This window comes from Melospiza georgiana, chromosome Z (assembly GCF_028018845.1).
Source record: "Melospiza georgiana isolate bMelGeo1 chromosome Z, bMelGeo1.pri, whole genome shotgun sequence".
NCBI lineage: Eukaryota > Metazoa > Chordata > Aves > Passeriformes > Passerellidae > Melospiza > Melospiza georgiana.
In genome coordinates this window covers 4,982,486-5,003,032 of record NC_080465.1, presented here as the reverse complement: position 1 = coordinate 5,003,032, position 20,547 = coordinate 4,982,486, and positions in this window count along the sequence as shown.

Here is a 20,547-nt window from a genome sequence, read left to right as displayed (position 1 = left end):
TATCAATATTATTGTTGATATTCTTTATATAACTTTATATTATTTTATTATTTATATTATATTAAATATATATTTATATTATTATTACTATTATTATTAATATTATTATTGTGGCCATCTTTAAAGTTTTTTTTCTTTCTTTTGTCTTTTTCTGATTTACTTTTGCATCACTATGTTCCACCAGAAGAGTAGGCTGTGGAGCAGGTTTGCATGATGGGAGATGGTCCATGCTATTATATTCGACGATTTACATATCATTTTCTAATTTACATATAGTTGGTAGAAGGCCAGTGTAGTCATGAAAGCACAGTTGATATGTACTTTTTGATTAAAACTCCTTTATCAAATAATAGTTGCTCACAGGCAAAAAAAACAAATATAAAAGAATCTGGCCTCCTTTATATCAAATGTAGATTAGGATCTCAATTATTTGTGGTTTGGGGCTATTTAAAATATATATATATATAATTTGCCACAAGCATGCCAGTCAACCTTAAATTCTTCCACTGTCTCGTGCAGGAGAAAGTGAACGTTAACTCCATGGAAAAAAAAGTTCCTTGTGACTTGCATGGAGCCAGATTTGCTGTAAGAACCCACAACGTCCTTCAGTGCAACCATCAAAGCAGAGGGAGCAAGACACCAAGACATACAGCCTTCAGTTCAAAGGACAATAAAGCCCTGTTTCAGCACAGGCACACTCATTTCAACCTGAGTCAGTGTGAGGCTGTAATCCAGGAAGGTGCTTACACACATGCCTGCCTGTAAATAAATGCTTAATCCCATTGGAATCAACTGGGCCCCAGCTCAGCTTGAGCTTTCTTTGCTGTGCTGAACTTAAACGTAGGCAGTGAAGGGAAAATTGCTCACAGCACCCTCATCTTTAACGAGCGCGGTGGAAAAAGTTTGCAGTGAAATCAGCAGGATTTCGGCTAATGTGATTAAGCGCTTTTTTTGCAATCCAGATTTCTGCAAACCCAGGCCTGTGGATGTTGTTCAAAGCCTGCTGAGGGCAATGGGTGCTGGACCAGACCCTGAATGCAACTGGGTTTTCTCACACTCCTGCAACTTCAAAAAAAAAAAAAAAAAAAAAAAAAAAAAAAAAAAAGACTGAAATGATTTGAGAAGGAAAGGGTAATCAAGGGTGTGTTTTATTGCTTCACCACCTTTCAGAAAAACAGCTGGTGAATGAAATAAATGAGGTTATGAGAAAGGAGCTGGTTCCAAACCGATTGTTTTATTTCTCTTCTCCAAACAACCTGCAGGCTGCTAGCTCTGGTTTCTGCTCTCCCCAGAACTAACTGAGATCAGCAGGCTGAGGATCATGTGAAGAGCAAAGATTATGCAGGAATAAGCTGTTCTCTCGCTCCTTCCACCCCTGCTCTTTTCTGTGTTCCCTGTTGAAAAATAAGGTCCCTTCTCCTTGTGTTTAAAGGGAAGGATCTTTGTGTCTGATTAAAAAACTAAATAGAAACTGGAGGACTACATGTTGTCTGTGGCTCATACCCATATGTCCTATAAACCTCTGGCAAGCATGTGAAGAGTTCTCCAAACTGACAGTGCACACACAACGTCCAAATCTAATTTGAACTGCATGGTGCAGCTTCAGCTTTCAATCACACAGCACTTCCTCTAAAACACTGTCTGCAGCTACATTTCCAAATTGGGACATTTTTGAAATTGCTCATCACGCAGCTCCCTCAATAGACCAACATATGTTTCAGCAGAATCAACAGGCTGACAAACTCCAGGCCACTGAGAATTTTATGTATCAGGGAGCGCGTGTCGCACATGAATCAAAGCGCGTGTCATGCTTCGGGACTCGGTGCGTGTACGTCTAGAAACATTTTCCAGCAATGGTTATTAATTATTGAGATGCTGTAAACAAGTCACCCTTCCTCACACATCTTGTTTCAGCTCCATGAAGCAACAGAGAGCTCATGCCAAAATGACATAGCCAACCCGGAAAAGGGCTCACCCCACCTGCTTCACTCTGAGCGCTGTGAATGATCTCATTGTGCTTTGGTGGCACATGCTTGTTAAAATTAAAGACTGTTGTCAGTTTTTTGTGGGATTGACATGTGAAACTCTTGGAGGAGCCAAGGGTGGGGGTGGGAGGGTAAAGGAGACCAGTCATCTGCGTGGTACAAAGGAGAGGAGTTCCAGAGGTCTGGGGATCAGTTCCCATTTCCATCTGAGGTTTAGCCCTGTGGCCTCTGCTCAGTGTCTCAGCAGTGAGGACACACTGCTAGTGACTGACCTCTGGAAAGTGGTCAGAAACAAAGGCTGAGGAGCACTATTAAAATAAATAAATGAAAAGGCTATAAATAATAAATTTTAAAAGTTTCCCTCTGCTGACTAATATGTGTTGTCTTCTATCTTTTACAAATGCACAGTTTAACCACTACACAAAAACACTGAGGTAAAAATTTGGATTCCACATGGATTTGGAAAATGATATGTTGTAAACAGAGAGCTGAGAAAAAAAGGGACCTGTGAACTGAGGAGTTTTTCTGAGATGGAAACCCATTTCTGCTTCATCATTGCTTGCAACAAAACCATCTTTTACACAGCTAGCTGCTTTTCTTCACGAAAGGCTTTATTTTGCCTTCAGTTGGAGCTTAATTTTAAGGCAAAATTGTGGTTTTGTTTGTTTTTCTGATGAGAATGGTTCCCAGAACAAGTGGCAAGTAGTGGGGATGGTGAGTTTTCATTTCACTTTCTTCTGTAGGGGTATCTATGAAATATTTACTGATGTCTGTCACAGATGGGCCATCAGAGATTGTATCATGGAGAGCAACTCCTCTGCCAGACAGACCTTCTGTCTGAATAGAGCTGAATGCCTTCATTTCCCACACAGTCAAAAAAAAAATAAAAGTTTGTTGGCTTGTTTTGTTCTTTTTTAATAGGAGGATATATTGGGAGAGTGAATTATTTGGAATTCTGTTGTTATAATTTCATTTCCTCCTGGTGGATGGTCCTTTTGCCATTTTAAAACACAATGGCTGACCTGAGCTGTGTGTTGCAGATCTCAGAAGGTGGAAACTGGGAATCTCAAGGCTTGGTTTGGATTCTGTGGTGTCTTAACAAACTCCAACTGCATTGGGCAGTCAATTCATTTTTTTAGGGCTGCAGAGTGTCCAGGGAAGCACACTAGCTTCCATACACCTCTTGGGGCACATGTGGGAAGAGAACATTTCACTGAGAGGCTTGAAGACTATTCCTCCAGTTGTGCTGCTGTTTTGCCATGTTACTTAGTAAACTGAGACTCAGCTTCCCTACCTGAAGATTTCTATGTTTATATCAATCTCCTGCTGTAGGAAGTTTAAAGTGGTGCACGGAAAAGCTACGGAAAAATTATTTATATATCATATATAAAGAAAAACAAATTAATGACACCTCCCAAAGGCATTGCCTAATCTACTGACATGCACACATCAACATGCCAAGTTGGATATCCCTAAAACTTTTCCCTCCTGTGACTTTTGTTTCCAGAAATTGTCTTCTGTTACTTGTCTCAGTCCACCACGCCAAGGAGGAGACAGAAAATTCCAGGAGGAGGGCTCATCATGAGGATGAGCTCATCTTCCCAAGGTGTTTATCCAATGTTTCTTTTTGGTTAGGAAAATTTCCGAGCTGTGCTTGAGAAGGCCAACTCCCTCTCCTTGGGTAGTCTTCTCAAATGTTTGGCTTTTGTTCCTGGTGTGTTACTCCAGGTCAGCTGCAGCAATCTAGAGCAGGAGCTGCTGCTGGTGTGGTGGAGATGAGGCTGAAGAAATGTTTTCCAACGCTGGGGAACAGAATGTCCACAGAATGAAATGCTGTTTTCCACATTCTGAGCAGAGGAAGATGAGAATATCTTGAAGTGTGCAGGGACTTTGAGTCCTTGGGCTTTGGTCTGGGGAAGCTGCCTGGGTTTTGGCTTCCCCAGTGTCCCAGCTGGCACAGCACTGTAGTCACACACAGGGGAATACATACCCAGCAAAGGAGTCCTTCACATGATGGATATAAATATGATTCTTGGAATTTACCAAACAATAGGCAAGGGTAGTATTCCCAACAGGCTGGAGGGGAGCAGTTAAGTATGAAGGAAACACCTGCAGAAGTGGGTATCCATTGTTTCCTTTTGATGTTTATCACTGTGCCTAAATCTGGAAAGAATAGGCTTTTGGCCTTCAAAAACAATTTCCTTCCTAGCCTTTATTGCCTGGAGGAATCTGTCCTTCTCCAACATTCCTGTTTTGGAGACAGGGAAAATTATCTCCCTGCCTGGGTGAAATTTCATCTCCGGCTCCTCCTCAGGACTGAGCAGGTAACTTTTGTGGATCAGGTCATTCAAAAATGAAGGGCTGTGGCGAGTGACACTGCTGAGGTGCCTCTGGTGGTGGCACTTTCAGGCTGTCCAGGACCGTGGGGCTGCAGCAGCACTAGCAGGAAGGCATGGAGGTGGATGGAGATTGGGACCAGGCCGAGGCTGCCATGTGAAGGTTTCCAGACCAGGCCCTTGACAGGCACAGCCCCATCCTCCAGCATTTCTTTAGCACTCTGGCAGATGAAAACCACCAGGAAAACAAAGGGACAGACCAAGCCTCATGCATTTTTGATCAGAAGAAGGGCCTGACCCCCGCGTGGTGCGAGGTCATGGGCAGGCCCTGTCACCTCTGGAGACAGAAAGCATGTCCCCAAAGCCAGCCACCTCTGCAAGGCCCTAAAATGCTCACACAGCTGCAGGAGTCCAGCCCTGCCTGCTCCTCCTGCCCAGTCCCACTGCTGCTCTGCCTGCCTGAGATTTGTCTTCTCTTTATAGCACCTTTTATTATTCTTTTGACAGGCCTTGAATAGTGAGGATGAGGAGGCCGGGGCAGCCGCCCAGTGCTCCCAGTGGTGCTGTTCAGCTGCACAGTTGTTTTTTCTCAAGCTGCCAGCTGGTCCTGACACTCTGCTTGTTTTCTCCCCCCTCAGGAGGCATTCTTTTGGTGGAAGCTACCTTGCTGACATTTAAATGGAGCAGGGAGTGCTGCTGGGCTGCCCTCTCCTCCTCTTCAACAGGAGCTGTGCTGCTGCCAGCTTTCTCTCTGACTGTGCCCCACCACTCCTCATCTGGTTCCTCTGCATACACAGCAACCCAGATGCTTTTAGCTTCTCTCCCACCCCCTTTTTTATCCAAAATCTTCCTTCTTTCCACTCTTCTGCTTGTCTTTCCTCAGGCTTTAAAAACTCTGAAAGGAAAGTCATGATCCTCCTCTCCTTTATGCTGATAGAAACAGGAGCAGGGCAAAAAATAGAGGTAAACAGGGCAAAATATCTCATCAAGGCTCTGCACAGGGCTGTAGCTCTCTCCCTTCTGCCTTTTCAGCCCCTGATGGTTTGTTTAGGCTGCCCCAAAGCACAGAAGATGAAACCATATGCACAGTGCATGGCTGACCAGATCTCAGCTCCCCCTGCCTCAACTGGAAATCAGTTACCCCCATGGTCATTTGTGCCCTGCACTGCGTTATTATCTCAGGCACAGTGCTGTGTACATACTTTCTTGATGTCTCACAGGCTTCATAAAGCTTGGCCCCGTGCAAGCCTGTGGCTGTTTACAGTGCTCTTAGTGGATATGGCCAAAGTGAAGCCTTTTTCCAGGCAAGGAACACAAAAGCACATAGATTTGATAGCCATACATCTCCCACTGAGCACCACAGCACAAACTTCCCCCTCAGACTTCAAAATTCCTCTCGTGCTGTCATTTAAGGTGGTGGAAACCTCGAAGTTGTTGAGATAGCCAAGAGGGCACCAATCACACCGACACAGACCAAGAAGGGCTCTGAGAAGAAGGGATGTGGCTGGAAGGCAAGGCCAGAGGATCATGGCTGGTGCATGTCAGGTGAGTGATGAAGGCCTGTCCTGGTTTGAAAAGACAGGTGTCTGCTAAGGAAGGCAGGAAGGCATTTTCCATTTCCCTTGAAATGGAAAAATGTAAACCCACTTCCTCCAAATTATTATAATTTTGAAATTAAGGGACTCTCAGGAGCAGGAATAACAGTTCTTTATTGGGGAAGAAAGTCAAAGTAAAATAAACAATGCAGTAATACAAAACAACACTGACAGAGTCAGGATACAACCTGACACCTGTCAGGGATGGAGAGAGATGGGGAAGACTGCCTCGGTGATCAGAATCCAATTTTATTGTGGGATACAAGTGCTTATATACTATTTCAGGGAGACTAGTAATGTGTACTACAATGATTGGGTTAAAATCACATACACAAAGTTATGCATATATCAACATCTCTTGCTTGCAGAGTTTAATGGGATTTTCTTTTTCCAGTAAATCCGTTTGATTTCATCTTCTGGCAATCTAGGTCTAATTTTCAAAGTTCTGTTTGCTTTTGTCAAGGCATCCCGTTATCAAATCTCTGATGTTAACCAGGTCCAAAGTCCTTCATCTGTCTGGTGTCCTCCAACATTCCAACAGACACCCTGTTGATCAGGGGACTGGTAGCAATCCAATTGAAATGGTGGCTGCCATCCTCCTGGAGAGGCAGATGTGGTTCTGTTGAAGCAGTGATCCTGTAGAAGGGTGTGGTCTTCCTCTGAAGATCCAGTGGTGGTGTAGATGGGCCTGGTCTTCCTCTGGGAATCCAGTGGAAAAGGCAGCTGCTTCTCTGGGAATCCAGGGGAAAAGGCTGTCCTGGTGTCCCAAAATCTCAGCTTCTATCCAGTTAGGAATGTTTGGCTCCTCCCTCTGGGCAGAGCTTCTCACAATGTGGGATGATGTAATTTTATCAGTCATGCTGTGGCACTCAATGGCACATTAACAGAAGATAATTAATAATTAATGGCCCATGAACAGAAGACACCTCCTGGAGGGACGGTGGGTTGTGGAAGAAATGAAGAAAACTGCCCAATTAACAGAAGATAATACAGCCACACCTCCAACAGATGGTGATAGAATACACACCCCAGCCACATCTTGCAGCCCACACAAGGCCATGTTCCTGCTGTGGCTTTTCCACCTGGCCTCCCCTCCTGCTCTCCAATGCCACCACTTCACAGCTGCTTTCACTGACCAGAAGAGGATTTATTGATAAACTCAAATGAGAAGAAAGAAATAAGATCTTAATCTCTTTCAAGATCATTAGTCTTGCAGTGAATATGCACGGTAGTGAATTAATGTGACACAGTGTATATTGGATATATTTGGTATGATGTGTTGGAATGTATTTTATATGTCTTGTCTTTGTTTGGGTTTTTTTTTGTTTGTTTTTTTTTTTCTGGAATGTTCTGGCCCCAGTTAGCACAGTGCTGATGTCGCCTTTGATTAGCAGGGTTTAGCAGCCATCAGAAAGCACCAGCCAGAGCAGGTCAAAAATGTGCCTCACCCCCCAGGTTTATTTACAGTAACAGCATAAATCCATATGAGACAGCACTGTCATCCCATTTGGATTGCAACAACCACCTGAAAACCAAATCCACCTCACTGCTGCTGTGGCAAATCAGCCTGAGCAGTCTCCGAGGCTCCATGTCCTCAGCAGGACATCCAGGAGGTTTTCATGCAGCTGCATTTGAGTTTGCACTGCTCATCAAGGCAACCAGGAAAACACACAAAACTGCCACACCTGGAAGAACAGGTTGGTCAACAACACGAATCTGTATTTTTGGAGTGGCCCTAAATTATTTGCAACTTTTTCCCCCAGCATTTGTCATGTCTGCTCATGGACTAAACACCAGCGTGCCACTGTGGCATTTGTATGTGTTTATGCAGCCAGCAAAGGAGGGATCTTTGAAAATTTCAACCTCTGGTGTTTTTAAAGACATACTCACAATTGCCTATATCTCTTGACAAATGCTGTGCCAATGCATGCTTTTGATGTTATTTATACCAGCATCACCATCAAACCCTAACCACAGCTGATTCACCAAGATCTTCATCTAAGGACAGAGATAGGAAAGATGCTGAGATTGCCTGGCTCTGCATTTAATGCTGGCCACAGAGCACTGACCTCCTCCTGAGCACCGAGGTGACAGAGCTTTCAATTTCTAAGTGTTTTCTTTGGACCTCTAATTTCTGTAATTTTTTTTTTTTTTTTTTTTTTTTTTTTTTTTTTTTTTTTTTTTGTGCTGGAGCAGTTGTCTCACTTCCTCTCAGTCTCTCTGAGCCTTCTGAGAAGACTTTTAAGTCACTAATTAATGCAGCCACAGGAGCACTTCCCCAAAGCACAGCAGTGCTGGGATTAAAGCACTGCAGAGCAACTGGAGCAGGGCCTTCTGCATCTACCAGCAGCAAAAATAAAAAACCCTTGGGATGCAATAACCTGAAAGGGAAGATGACACAGTTCAGTGGATGGTTTGCAGGCTGTTCATTTGGTCTTTCCCCAGCCAGATCCAGAGAGCATGACTGAGTTCTGGTTATGCTTTGCACTGCAGAAGATGCACTGGAAGAAGTGCAGTGGCTCAGATGAGGTCAACATTTTACTGAGGGTGCTACTTGTGAAAAAAGTAAGAGATGTGCAGATTGCTGTAAATTTTCTTGATGTAGAGAGAGACTGGAACACTGGTCAGGATTCCAAACTTCTGGTGCAAGCTGTGCAAAAGCCACCCAACAATTCTCATTTAACCACTTTCATCTGAAACTTGCTACCTAACCTGCCTTATTCTCTTTTACCACTCTCCTACAAACACCTCATCTCCTCCACAGTGCTTCAGCAGATAAAGTTACTCCCTTTCATTCCTATCACTGCCCCAGAAAAGCTCCCAAATGGACACAGGCATGCTGACACCGAGCCGGTTTTTTTGGTTTACCCCTCATCCTTTGAAGGTGTGATGTAACCAGAGAAACAGAATAACTCTTCCTCTTGCTGTCTGTGCTCACAAGTGAACACAGCACAGGGTCTGCAGCCTGGAGGAATTCTCAGTGAATCAAATCCCTGTGGTCAGAGTTGGGCTTAGAGCTCCAAAGAGCCAGCTGGGCAAAGGCACAGAGTGTCCAGTGAGCAGCATTTCTAAATTACACATACAGCATCCATCAGAAACATTTGTTTGGCCTTATGGTGATGGCTAGTTAAGTTTCTCTTTCTTTGTCACTGGCTCACCACTCTACCTACAGAACATCTGAAAGTTCTAGAACGGCCAACTTGCTTTTGTTCTTCACATTTTTGCACATTATAATAGTACTTTGCATTAATTTTTGAGCAATTTTTTCTTTATTTTTTAATGTTTGCAAACCTTTGTACCTTACTCCCCTTTTGCTCACTCTCTATGAACAAAATATAAGTATTTTTATTCACTTAATTTTTCACAACCAGGGAAAAAAAGATTTTTTTTTTTCACAACAGACATTAATGATTGTGTGAAAACTCTTTATTAGTCTAGATTAATCCACCACTCAAGGTAGTTTTAAGCAAGCCTCAGCTGGCTTCATAATGATTGCAATGAAACAGCAGGCCTTGCAAACCTCATAAGAGTTGCAATTAAGGATTCCTGAGAGATACAAGCTGATATTCCTCTGTTGGCTTCTTGGGCATTTCCCCAGATTTATTGGGTTTTATGATCTTATACGCAAGCTGTGATTATGCTTTTAAAAAATAAATGGAAGGGATTAAAATTCAAAAGGTTGAAAATCCTGGAAATAAATAGTAAAAACGATGAGTGTTCTGGCTTGACTTCCAGCAAGCAACAAGGTTTTTCTTCTGCCCCCTAAGCAGGGCATGGTTTAGAAATCTGTGCATGAATCTTCCACGTCTCTGTCTGTGGCTTTACAATGAAATGATACTTGGACATATTCCAGGTCTCAGGGAGCTCAGCAGTTTTGTGCAGGATGTGTCACGTTAAGGATAATTTGGTGGGGGCTGGAAGCTCGATGGGAGAGGAGACAACAGTTGTTTGAGCCTCTCTTGAGTTGTAAAGCACAGCGCAGATGTGCACAACGCCGCGGTGAAGCTGCACAACTTGGTCTCAGCCAGCTGACTGTGTTCATGGGGTTCTTTGTCAGAGGGAATTGTTCACTGGGCTCCAGACAGAGGAACTGCACCACAAAAAAAGGCTGAGAGCCCCGGGGGATCTGCACTGGGCAGCAGGAGCTGTGTCGAGGGTCAGTTCTGTGCAGGTCCAGCTGTGCGAGGGGAGGCTCAGGTGATGCTCAGGTGTGGCTGTAGCCCAGCTTAGGGCAGGCAGATCCATCCACTTCACTTCCACTCTCTCCAACCCGATCCAGACTCACTGCTGCTCATTGTCCAGCCTCACCAGAGTGCTGGCACAGCCCATATTTTGGGTTACATTCACAGGGAAATGGGTCTGACGCCAGGGCTAGCGTCCTTTCCTCATCATTTCAGAACCCCTTTAAGACCCTGGCAAGTGGTTTGCTGCTGGGTGACAGCAGAGGCAGAGTGATTACACCTCCCTCAAAATGCTGAGGGAGGCTTCCAGAACAAGGTTTCCTCAGAAGAGCCATCCTACCTGCTGTATGAACATGCCCAGAGGCAACCCAGCGCAGTTATTTTGGGATTTAGAACTGTTAGAATTCAACAGTGAAACCACTTTTCTCTGTTTTAGTCACTTGTCATGGTGACTTTTGTAGGTTATGACAAAATAGGAACATGTATTAATGGAAACAAAGAACTTTCACTCTTTTTTTTCAAATAGAGTGTTTTTTCCCTCCTCAGGCAGCAATTTCTACCTGATTACAATATTCACCAGTTTGTAAGTATTTCATTTAATTAAAAAAAAAAAACTTTTTCAAAAGTTGTTTTAACCAAGCTTTATTGCTCAATGAAACTTAGTTTACAAGGTATGTGGCTGGGAGTCATTCTTCAAATCCCAATTAAAATACATATATAGTTTGGTATTTTTTAATTATCTCAATGTAAAACAAAACTGAGCATTTATAAGTTTCAGATGGATTCTTGAGGGTTTATAACTTTGATCTAAAAATGAAATTGCACTCCTACCATTTTCTTAAGACAAAAAAATAAATGAAAAAAAAAGATCAATGAAAACCGAGAAAAACATTGTGATTTTAAAACTGATTACGGCGGGTATGCAGTAAATTTTGTCCACACATTTTATAAGGATTCTTACTGGCATGGATCCTGGCCATGGCACCACATCAAAATCTATAATCAGTCCACAGGTGCTGATCCATTCCCTTACTCATACTTCACTCAGAAGACTACTGGTAGTCTGTGGCTTCCAGGGCTGGACTCTGCTGTCGTGCCCAAATGGTGCAAATCCACAGGCAGTTCAATTAAAACCTACAGATGGTTTCTTCTGCCAAGGAAAAAAACCACCCAAAGTCATCATCCCTGCTTTCCCTCAGATGCTGTCCCTCAGAGGAATGGGCTCTGGTGGCACAGTGGGACACAGAGACCCCCATGTGCGGCATCTCTTCCCTGTAAAACACAGGAAAAAAACCCTTAAAAGCAGGGCTTCACCCACTGAATGCCAAAAGTGAAGCTGGCAGATGTGATGGATCCAGAGCTGAGCATCAGATGCGTGTGAGGCACTGGCAAGTTTGGGATGAAGCCAGAGCAGCCTGGGTGAGAGAGGGGAAAACAAATGGAGAGCTGCCTGCTGGACCAAGCACAGGCTCTCCCAGCAGACAAGGCAATGAGCATCAGGAGGAAACGCAGCTCATTCAAGATTTTTTAATAGCCAGCTCCCCAACTGGCTGTAATTTTAGCAGGCAGTTTAACTAGGCTGGACTGAGCTTTTTCCAACAGAGCCCTGTTCAAAGCAAGCTGGAGAAATCCCTTTGCCTGCCCAAGGCCAGATGAGAAGCACATTTCTCAAGGAAGCTTTTACAGTGATAAAAATGAGACCCAATGCAGCAATTACCACCTCAAGCACTATGTGTATCCTTCTGTTGGTAGCACGCATTTTCCCCACCTCACAGTCTCCAGTATCTCAATATGCTCCTTTATCATGCATACAGCAGATTTAACTTTTGGTTCTGATCACATTCCTTTCAGGAGGGAATTTTTGGGAAATAAATATCATTTCAGTCAAGGCTGGACTATGAGATACACGTATTTTCCCACTTTGCAAGGGTCATTTTATTGCACCATAATCTTGTTTTGCCTGGAGAATGGATCTGTTTCCTCAAGGAAAACTCCTGTTTGGAGTACAGCAGAACCTTCTAAGCACTGCTCAGAGTCTTGGCTTCCAATTAAATCTCTGAGAAGAGCCCTCTGTGGCCCAGAGTGTCCCTTCCTTACCCAGCTTCATTCTGGTGAGCTGGCACGCACACTTAAGGGAATCTAGAGCAGACTATTACTGTTTTGGTCTTTGCTGTTGACCCACAGCAAATGTGGGACGAAAAGGCATTTGGTAGAGATGCTTGTCTACAAATGGGACCAGTGGAAGGGTGCTGGAAGTCTCAGCTCTTCTTGCAATGGACAAAGGGCATAAAACTCACAGCCAGCTCATCTTCTGGTCAGCATCTCCTCGCTTTTGTGGCTCACCTCACGAGCCCAGAAATCTACAGCTTCTCTAGAATGTGACTGGTTTTGTCAGCAGGCCCAAAGCTGGCACCACAATCCAACAACTAAATCACCATCCCACATCTCCTTGGCCCACGTGAATTAAACACTTCCCCACTGCAAGTTCAATCACGCCGGGGTCTCGGCGCATGCCGATGAGAGCCAGAGAATCCGGGCTAAAGGTGACCAAACTTATTTCCCTGTGCCATGCTGCTCCTCCTCTTTTTCTCACAACAGCCAAGTGCTAGCACATTACATCATCAGGCCTTTGAATTTCCCTGCTCTTGTCATGTTTAAACTCGATTGTCTAACACTCGCCTCTCACGCCGTTGCCTCCAAGCTCCTGCAGTCAGCAAACCCACTGCTGACAGATGGTGGGGAAAAGTGGGTTGAGCTGGACAGCTTCCAAAAACTATGTCTAGCCACATGATATGTAAAACACAGGCTCTCATTTAAAATCTGGTCCATTTTTTGTTTTTGTTGATCTTTTAGAACTATTTTTATTTCGGGGAGAGTTATTTTCTGTTGGGGATCTTTGTTTGTTTGTTTGGGCCAATGACAGGAGCGTACTTTCTGGCTTCTGTGCCCTGCTTTTGGCAGTTTCTGAACTACCAGACAGGAAATTCTCCAAAGTATTGCAGCTGATAATTGGCCCCTTTTGCTGGAGCAGAGATAAATTGGAATGGTTTTCCCAGGTCCTTCCCTTCATATGGAGAAACCCACAGTAATGCATATAAAAATTTTAACCCCAGAAATCCTCAGCAAGGGCCACTGATTGATGAAATCTCTGTCAGCCAATGATCTGACCATTGTTAAGACAGCATCTGGAGTTGCAGCTTACTAGTTGTCTTTTTTATTTTCCCTCTAAATATTTCCCTCTGAACACTCTAATACTTCAAACAGTTCCCAGTAAAAACCTCTGAAAAGGCAACATTACTCCAGCAAAAGGATATGCCTTTCCATCAGGCCTCGAAAAAATATTTATGAGATGATTTTGTATTTATTTACTTATTTGTTGGGTAACATTTTTTTCCTTTCCCAAGTTAAAATTAAGACATGTATCATGAAATGTCACAGCTCATTTTCGTGGAGGACCTAAGGCTAGGAAGGAATGCAAGCATGGTAGAATATTATATTTGCTACACTTTCATGTTTTTAAAAGATCATCTCAACCCTCAAGATGAACATATAAAATAACAAAAAAAGCCCCGAATACATTACTGATACAGTATCATGTTGGAAAAAAATCTTGAATGATCCCTTAGCATCCTTTTCAGTCGGCTTTATTTTCCACCAGGGAAAGGATGTGAAAAGGACAACCCCACTTTTTACTTGTTCCTTTGTATCTAATCAGGCATTTGGATTGCCTCAGTGGGAATGGGGACCACAGGTGAAAGCAAATATTGGAAATTTTGTTACTAAAATTGGAAGTATTGCTCCTAAACAGAAGTGTAATGGGCGAAGCATTTTGTTACATAAATGATCTCCCTTGTGGTGAAAATTGGCATCTACTGTAGCGTTGTGTGCTGCTCTACTGTTAATGATATCAGGCCAAAATAAAGGGTAATAATTAATTCTATTAGAAGGTAACTCCAGTTTCGAGGTTCCTTCCAAAATAGCTGGAATGTGATCCTGGGAACTTTCCTGCACCATCCATGCACAGCAGAAAAGTCCTAACTCCTAATTATGAAATGCCTACATCACATAAAAGCCAAAGCAGATCAGGAAATAATCAGCAAAAAATAAAATTTGCAGAGATGTATTATTTCTTTGAGTTTTTAAGCAAGTGGTTGGAATGGTGTCATATATAATTTTAAAGATAATTCTCAGTGAATAAATTCTTTTCTTTAAAAAGAATTCCAAACACCACATTTTTAGTGAAGTTTTTAATGCCTAAGATTAAAATATGAAAAATAAATTAAAAATTAATATATTTTTCAAAAATGTTGTCATCATGGTTTAGAGAGAAAAAGTGGAAGTCTTTAAGAATTTGGAAAGAAACTCTAAGAATATTTTCAGAAATATTATTTTCAGAAAATTATAAGCCTATTTGGGGACCACAATTGCTCACTCTGTGAATGAATAACGGGTTTTTAACATTCACAACTGTCAGTTTCTATATATGCAAAAAACACCATGTCATGAAAAAGGAAAAGCATAATTTTAGAGTTTAAATATATGTAGAACTGTATTGTGCATACTCTCACATTTAAAGCATTACTGGCCTTGTGTTGCATCCTGAGAAATATTCAAATTGATTGAGAGCTACTTTCAAAGAACTTTCCAAACTTAGAGGAAAAAAAAAAATAGGAAAGAAATGACAATTTGAATCTGCTTTCAAATTGTTAGTATAAACATAGATATGGTGCAAGGAAAGTCATAAAGCTGAATATATTTCCTCTGTGAGATAATAAGGTCTGTGTGATAATTCATAGAGCTGTACAATAGTAGGATGTTTTCAGGGCTTGCAAATATAAAGAGATACGGATATTTAACCTTTTTTTTTAATGTTTTGGTATATTTTCCTTTATAGGTTTGCAAAAAGATGCAGATTTATTTATAGTGAATTATATATATATATAATATATTAGTGACATTTTGATCCAACAAATACAAGCTCCACAATTACAAGTTCCAGGGTTCTGCCGTAAAGCTGAGCTACCAGAGCAATCAAAAGAAAGATTGACTTGGGACAAAAACCAGACAAAAACTTTACCTTTCTTTATTTTTTTCCCCCTCTTTTTTCCTCTGTGTGTTTTAGATCCCTCAAATTGTCATCCAGGACCTCTCATTGGCCATAAACACTCTCTGGAGCAGATCAACAGCAGCATTTGACTGTCACGGGTGGCGTTGAATGAAACCCCCTCATTTCCCTGTGCCCCACATCATGGGAGTTGTGGCCTTGCTATGCTTGGCCATGGTTGTGAAACACAAAGAAGAAGAGGAGTGAAAAAGGAATAGAAAAGTAGTTGGTGGGTAACCTGAACCAAGAAATGATTCTGTGAGAGGTCAGAAGAGAAAAGACAGGGAGGAAGAGAAGGGTAAGGCCAAGAAGCATCCCAGGGAGCACACACATTCTCTTTTTATGCACAAGCACCTGGCATGAGGTGTCAAATGACCTTTCAGAAATAATTTCAGATCACTCAGAAAAAGGGGCACTACAGGGATTGGCTCCAGTCTGTCCTTCAGCAGCAGCAGATGCAGCACCTGGTGAAATGGATGTGCACAGTCACCCCTTGAAATCATCGCAATTAAGACCCGAAGAACCAGTTGGAATTAAATCATGAAGAAGTCAAGGCAGGGAAAAAAAAAAAAAGATGCTACAAAGAAAACTCATTTAGTATCTAATAAATAAGTAAAGGCTCTGAGATAGGGGCTAGCTAAGGAAAAGCAGGCCCTGATCCAGAAGCACTCTTAAGACACTGAAAATGACTGAAAGCATGGGAGAGGCAAATAGTCAGGAGCTAAAGTGCTTTGCTGGAGCTCAGTCTTTGCACAGAACAGGATAGCTGGATCCAGAAGATGGTAGGATGTGTTTTTAGTGCAGGAATAGGTTAGCCCTGAACTTCTCCATGTGAGCTAGGTATTTATTATTTCCCCAGCTCGAAAGCAGTCTGGTCTGTGCCATGGGAGGTGTCTGAAGGAAGCAGAGGGAGATTCAGCAGGATCAGAGATCAGCTGCAGGAGAGCAGCAGAAGGGGAAGGCTCAGCAGCTTGCCCCAGTCAAGTTGAAGCTTTCAGCAGTGCCAGCAGCAGAACTCCTGCCAAGGAGCCAGCCTCCCTGGGAGCCAGGGAGGACGGATCCATCCTGCTGCACAACTGGCCCCGTGTCCCATTTCACAGGGACAGAAAAAGGAGAATCCTCCCAGTGGCCTTGGAATTCCTGCAGTATGTTTTCTGATTTCACAGCTGACGGTTCCAGCCCTGATGGCACGCTCGGATCCATGATATTTCATGGGAAGCAGGCAGAAACAAATGCACACTCGCCTGGGCACTAATTGCCAGTGAAACAGCATCTCCCACCGATTGCCAGCCCTGTCCCTGGTGTGCCCGTCAGCAGCTCTGCTGCTTCAGAAAACTGACAAAGAGGAAGGCAGGGAGGAAGACGCTCCTCAGTGCAGCTTACAGCAACCCATGGTTATGAAACTTCCCCCACCAGTGCCAGAAAATCGACTTCAAGCTGGCCTTGTTGATTGCTGAAATGTTGGCAGGGCAATCCTGTTCCCATCGAGAATGAAGAAAGTTTTGCCACAGGCACGGGGAGGAAGATAATGATCTCTTCCTAGGAAAAGACATGGCCATAACTTGGTTTTGTGGGAGAGTCCTCCAGGTGCAGACTCTCCCGAGGCTGGTGCTTGCATGGTGGCTGGCTGCTGTAAAAGAAGAGTGGCTGCCATCCCCTGAACCCTTGGTTGTACAGACACTGGAACCTGGAAAGTCTGGAGCTCACAGCAAGATCTCCAGACTGGGGAACCCCATTGGCTACTAAAGCTTCTCATATAATGGGTGAAAAACTGGAGGGGGAAATCTCTGGTTCAAATCCAGTAGCTTTTTCTGAGATGCTGGTTTTTTTTCGTACTACACAGTAAATGTAAAAACAAATTTCAGTCTGCTTCAGTCCAGAATATTTAATTTGAAGAAAAGCTTTAGCTTAACTTTTTTGATTTCAGAAATCTTTAGGCTGGTTACCTTCTCCCTGTTGTCGATGATAAATGTTTTGAATGATAGTCAAAAAAAAATACCCACCATCTTCTCCTTCCTAAATTGTCAAAACAAATTATTTCAGCCTTTTGTTTTGGGTGGGGGACACCAAAACAAAAACAAATGAACAAAAAACCCACACCCACATACACACACAACCACACCTACATACACACACACAAAATGTAATCAAATTGCTGGAACACAATATTGCAACACGAAACACCCCCAAAAAGTCAAAATTATTAATTGGGACAAAATTATTAATTGAATTTATGTTCCTGTGACCCTAGATGTAAATATTTTTGGCCACCTGAAATTCCCTAGGGCAAATGCACAACTGGATCAGAGCTTTCCCCTACACACTGCACTTCCCTCTATCTCTTTTCTCGTGCTGGATTGTGTGGGTTTTATGGGGAGGGTGGACAGCCAAGCAGAGGTGGCTTTTGGAAGGGGGCCGCCCTGCCTTGCTAGCCACCAGCAGCTCCTCTGCCAAGTGACCTGGGGCTGCCAGCCCAGGGACCAGCTCTGCCCTGCCAGCCCTGTCCCCAGCCCGGGTCCAGCCCGCTCTCCAGGCTGGCAGCAGCGGTGGGAAGCAAGCTGTGGAGAGCAAGATGCTGCCAAAATCATTAAAAGGCAGGAAGAATTGGCTGACAAGTGAGGAGAGGCAGTCTTGGGCAGCTGTTGAAAGAGGGCTTCATCTCTTGCGCTGCTTATACCTGGGGAGATTAGGGATAAAGCAGGGAGGAAGGAAAAAGTGTTTTCTTAGGCTGTGAGAATTGAAAGCGAGGGGCATCAAAGCAACAGGGGAGTGAAAGCCAAGTTTTCTTGGCAATCATCCCTCAGCTTTAAATTCGCTGAGAATTCTCATCCTAAGCATTTGAAGGGCTTATTAATAGTTTTCCTGTAGCTGGATTTAAATCTGCATCCTAGGTTGTCAATTCTGAATTAAAGAACCAAGTGGAAGAGGAGGAATGTCTCATGATGGGCTCGGAGCCAGCTTGGAGGGGTGCTGGTGGGAGGTTTCGCTGCCTCCAACACGAGCTGGATCCTTTTGATGTGGGAAGCATCTGCCGAGAGACAAATGGTTGGACTTGGGATGCCCCTACCTAAAAATATCTGAGCAGTTCACATCAGGGAAGCTGCTCCTTGGCAAATTCTGTTCTCACCTGGATTTGCATCTTGATTTCACCTATTCTGCAACAATTAATGGTCGTGCTCCAGCACTGATGATGGCACAGAGAAAGCAGGCAACCAATCACCTGGGATTTTAAATGTGTAATAGCAGATATTCCTATATCTGTTGATATGTTGATATATACCATCATTTCTCTTTCCTAGGCATCATCACTGCCAAGTGCCCCGTGTCACAGAGAAAAGTAACTTAAACTGTTTCTTAATTCACGGTAGAAAGACAGACAGGAACACATTTCTGAACCATCAAAAAGGAAAAAAAAAGGAAAGAAAAAAGAAGTTGCCCAGTCCCTGAATGTAGCCCCTACAGACCTATTTATTCAACCAAATAAAGGCGTTTGCAGCCCACTTAGTAAAGGGCAGCAGGGCTCTTTGTCCCTGGAATCCACCAGGAAGGGAGAAAGGGAATGACCTGCACTTCACACTGCCAGCAGCACCAGGAAAGACATGGAAAACACTGATGGAGAGAGGCAGTATCCTGTTTTCACTGAGCAGCCAGAACTGTGTTAAAAAACTACACTTTGCCTCCCATTCGGGCACGGCGCCAGAGGCTTCTGCAGATAAGGTGTTTGCAAAGTCCTTGGAAAGCCTGGAACAGAGTGGTGTTTAGGGTATGTGATTTAGGGTTTTTGTAGAGAAAAGCAGGGAGGCTTCCTGATTACTAAGGCTCATCTCTTTGGTGATTAAAAAAAATTAAAACAAACACAAATCAAACCCAAACAACCAAAACAACAAAAAAAAAATCTCAAGGCAAAACCAAACGGAACACAAAACAAATTTAAAAAACACAACAAAACACCTCTGAGCTAAACAACTTTACAAGAAGTAAGGAATGACCCAACACGACCAAAACCACCTTTTCCTGCATCTAGTGAAAAGTCAGTTTCCTTACTGGCTGTCAGAATTTGGGATAAAACTACAAAGCATTGATCCTGCTGGGGGGATGTTCCTGCTTTGGGAAGCAGTGCAGGGAATGCCCATGGATTCAGGTGAATAGCTCATGAAATGCCATTTCCTTCTAATCACAGCTGTGCTCCTTTGGAAGGCAAAAAAAAATTTTTCATTATGTTTGTGTTAGCACTGTGGGCTGGTCGTTCTGGATGCATTTTGGTTAATTCAAAGCCTCAGACTGCCAGGATTCTGCTCCAGCTTTGTAACGTTAGACTTCTCTGACACAGGTGGATGTCAGATCTGACCCGAGTGATGTTCATTGAGCCAATAATTTCCACTCTGCTTCTGCACTCCATTTGAGGGGACCTGGAGCAGTTCAGGGCATGCAGGCTTGCTGAGCACAGAGTAGCATATCTGTTTGATAACATAGCTGCCTTTCAAAAACTCCAGAGAGGATGAAAAAAAAAATACAGACTTCTCCAGATTGCACAGAACTTTTTATTCAATCCAAAACATGCTATCTGAAATTTCAGAGTGTCTGTCATATTTTTCCCAAGCTAAGAAAGGATTGTTAGTTTGTTTTCCATTTGAGATATTTTGGGTTTTTTAAGCGGGGGGGCTTAGACTCAGGAGGAACTAATGGATTAATTAATGATTTTACTTTCTTCTGTGGACCTTTTGGACAATTGTCTCTCCCCAGAATCATGGGATGTTTGAGGTGGGGCTGCCTAGAGCCACAGCTCAGTGAACTTTTTGTCCATTTGCAGCGCTGGCATGACTCTCACCCATCTTTCTGCTCTTCTCTTCTTGCTGCTTGCCCAGTTGTGTTATTACAACTGCTTGCAGGCTTAAGGGTAAAACAAACAAAACAAAACACACAAAAGCACCCTCGAAAACCAAACCAAAACAAGGGTGTTTTAAAACTAGATAATTTTCCTCTTTCCGTTCAGCTGTAACAAACTTGACTGAGTGGGCAGGAGTGAGAGGTAAAGGACGAACTATGAACAAATTGTCCTTTTTGGAAGAAGCCAGTGTACATCAAATCACAGCCTTGATTCATTTTATTTTTTTTTTTCCCTGTTGGAGCTGTTCAGTTTTTTGCAAGTAGCTCCCGGCATATGGGGACAAAAAAAAAAAAGAGAGGGAAGGACTTTTTGCAAGCTGGTGGGCAGGAGAAGAAAAGAGGTGCATTTAAGGCTTTACTTGGCAAAGCAGCAAAGCAGCCCTTGAACGAAGTCTCCTGTTTCTGAGGAAGGAAGGGAATAACCTCTGGGATTCTTTCCCCTCTTCCCTGTGCCCAAAC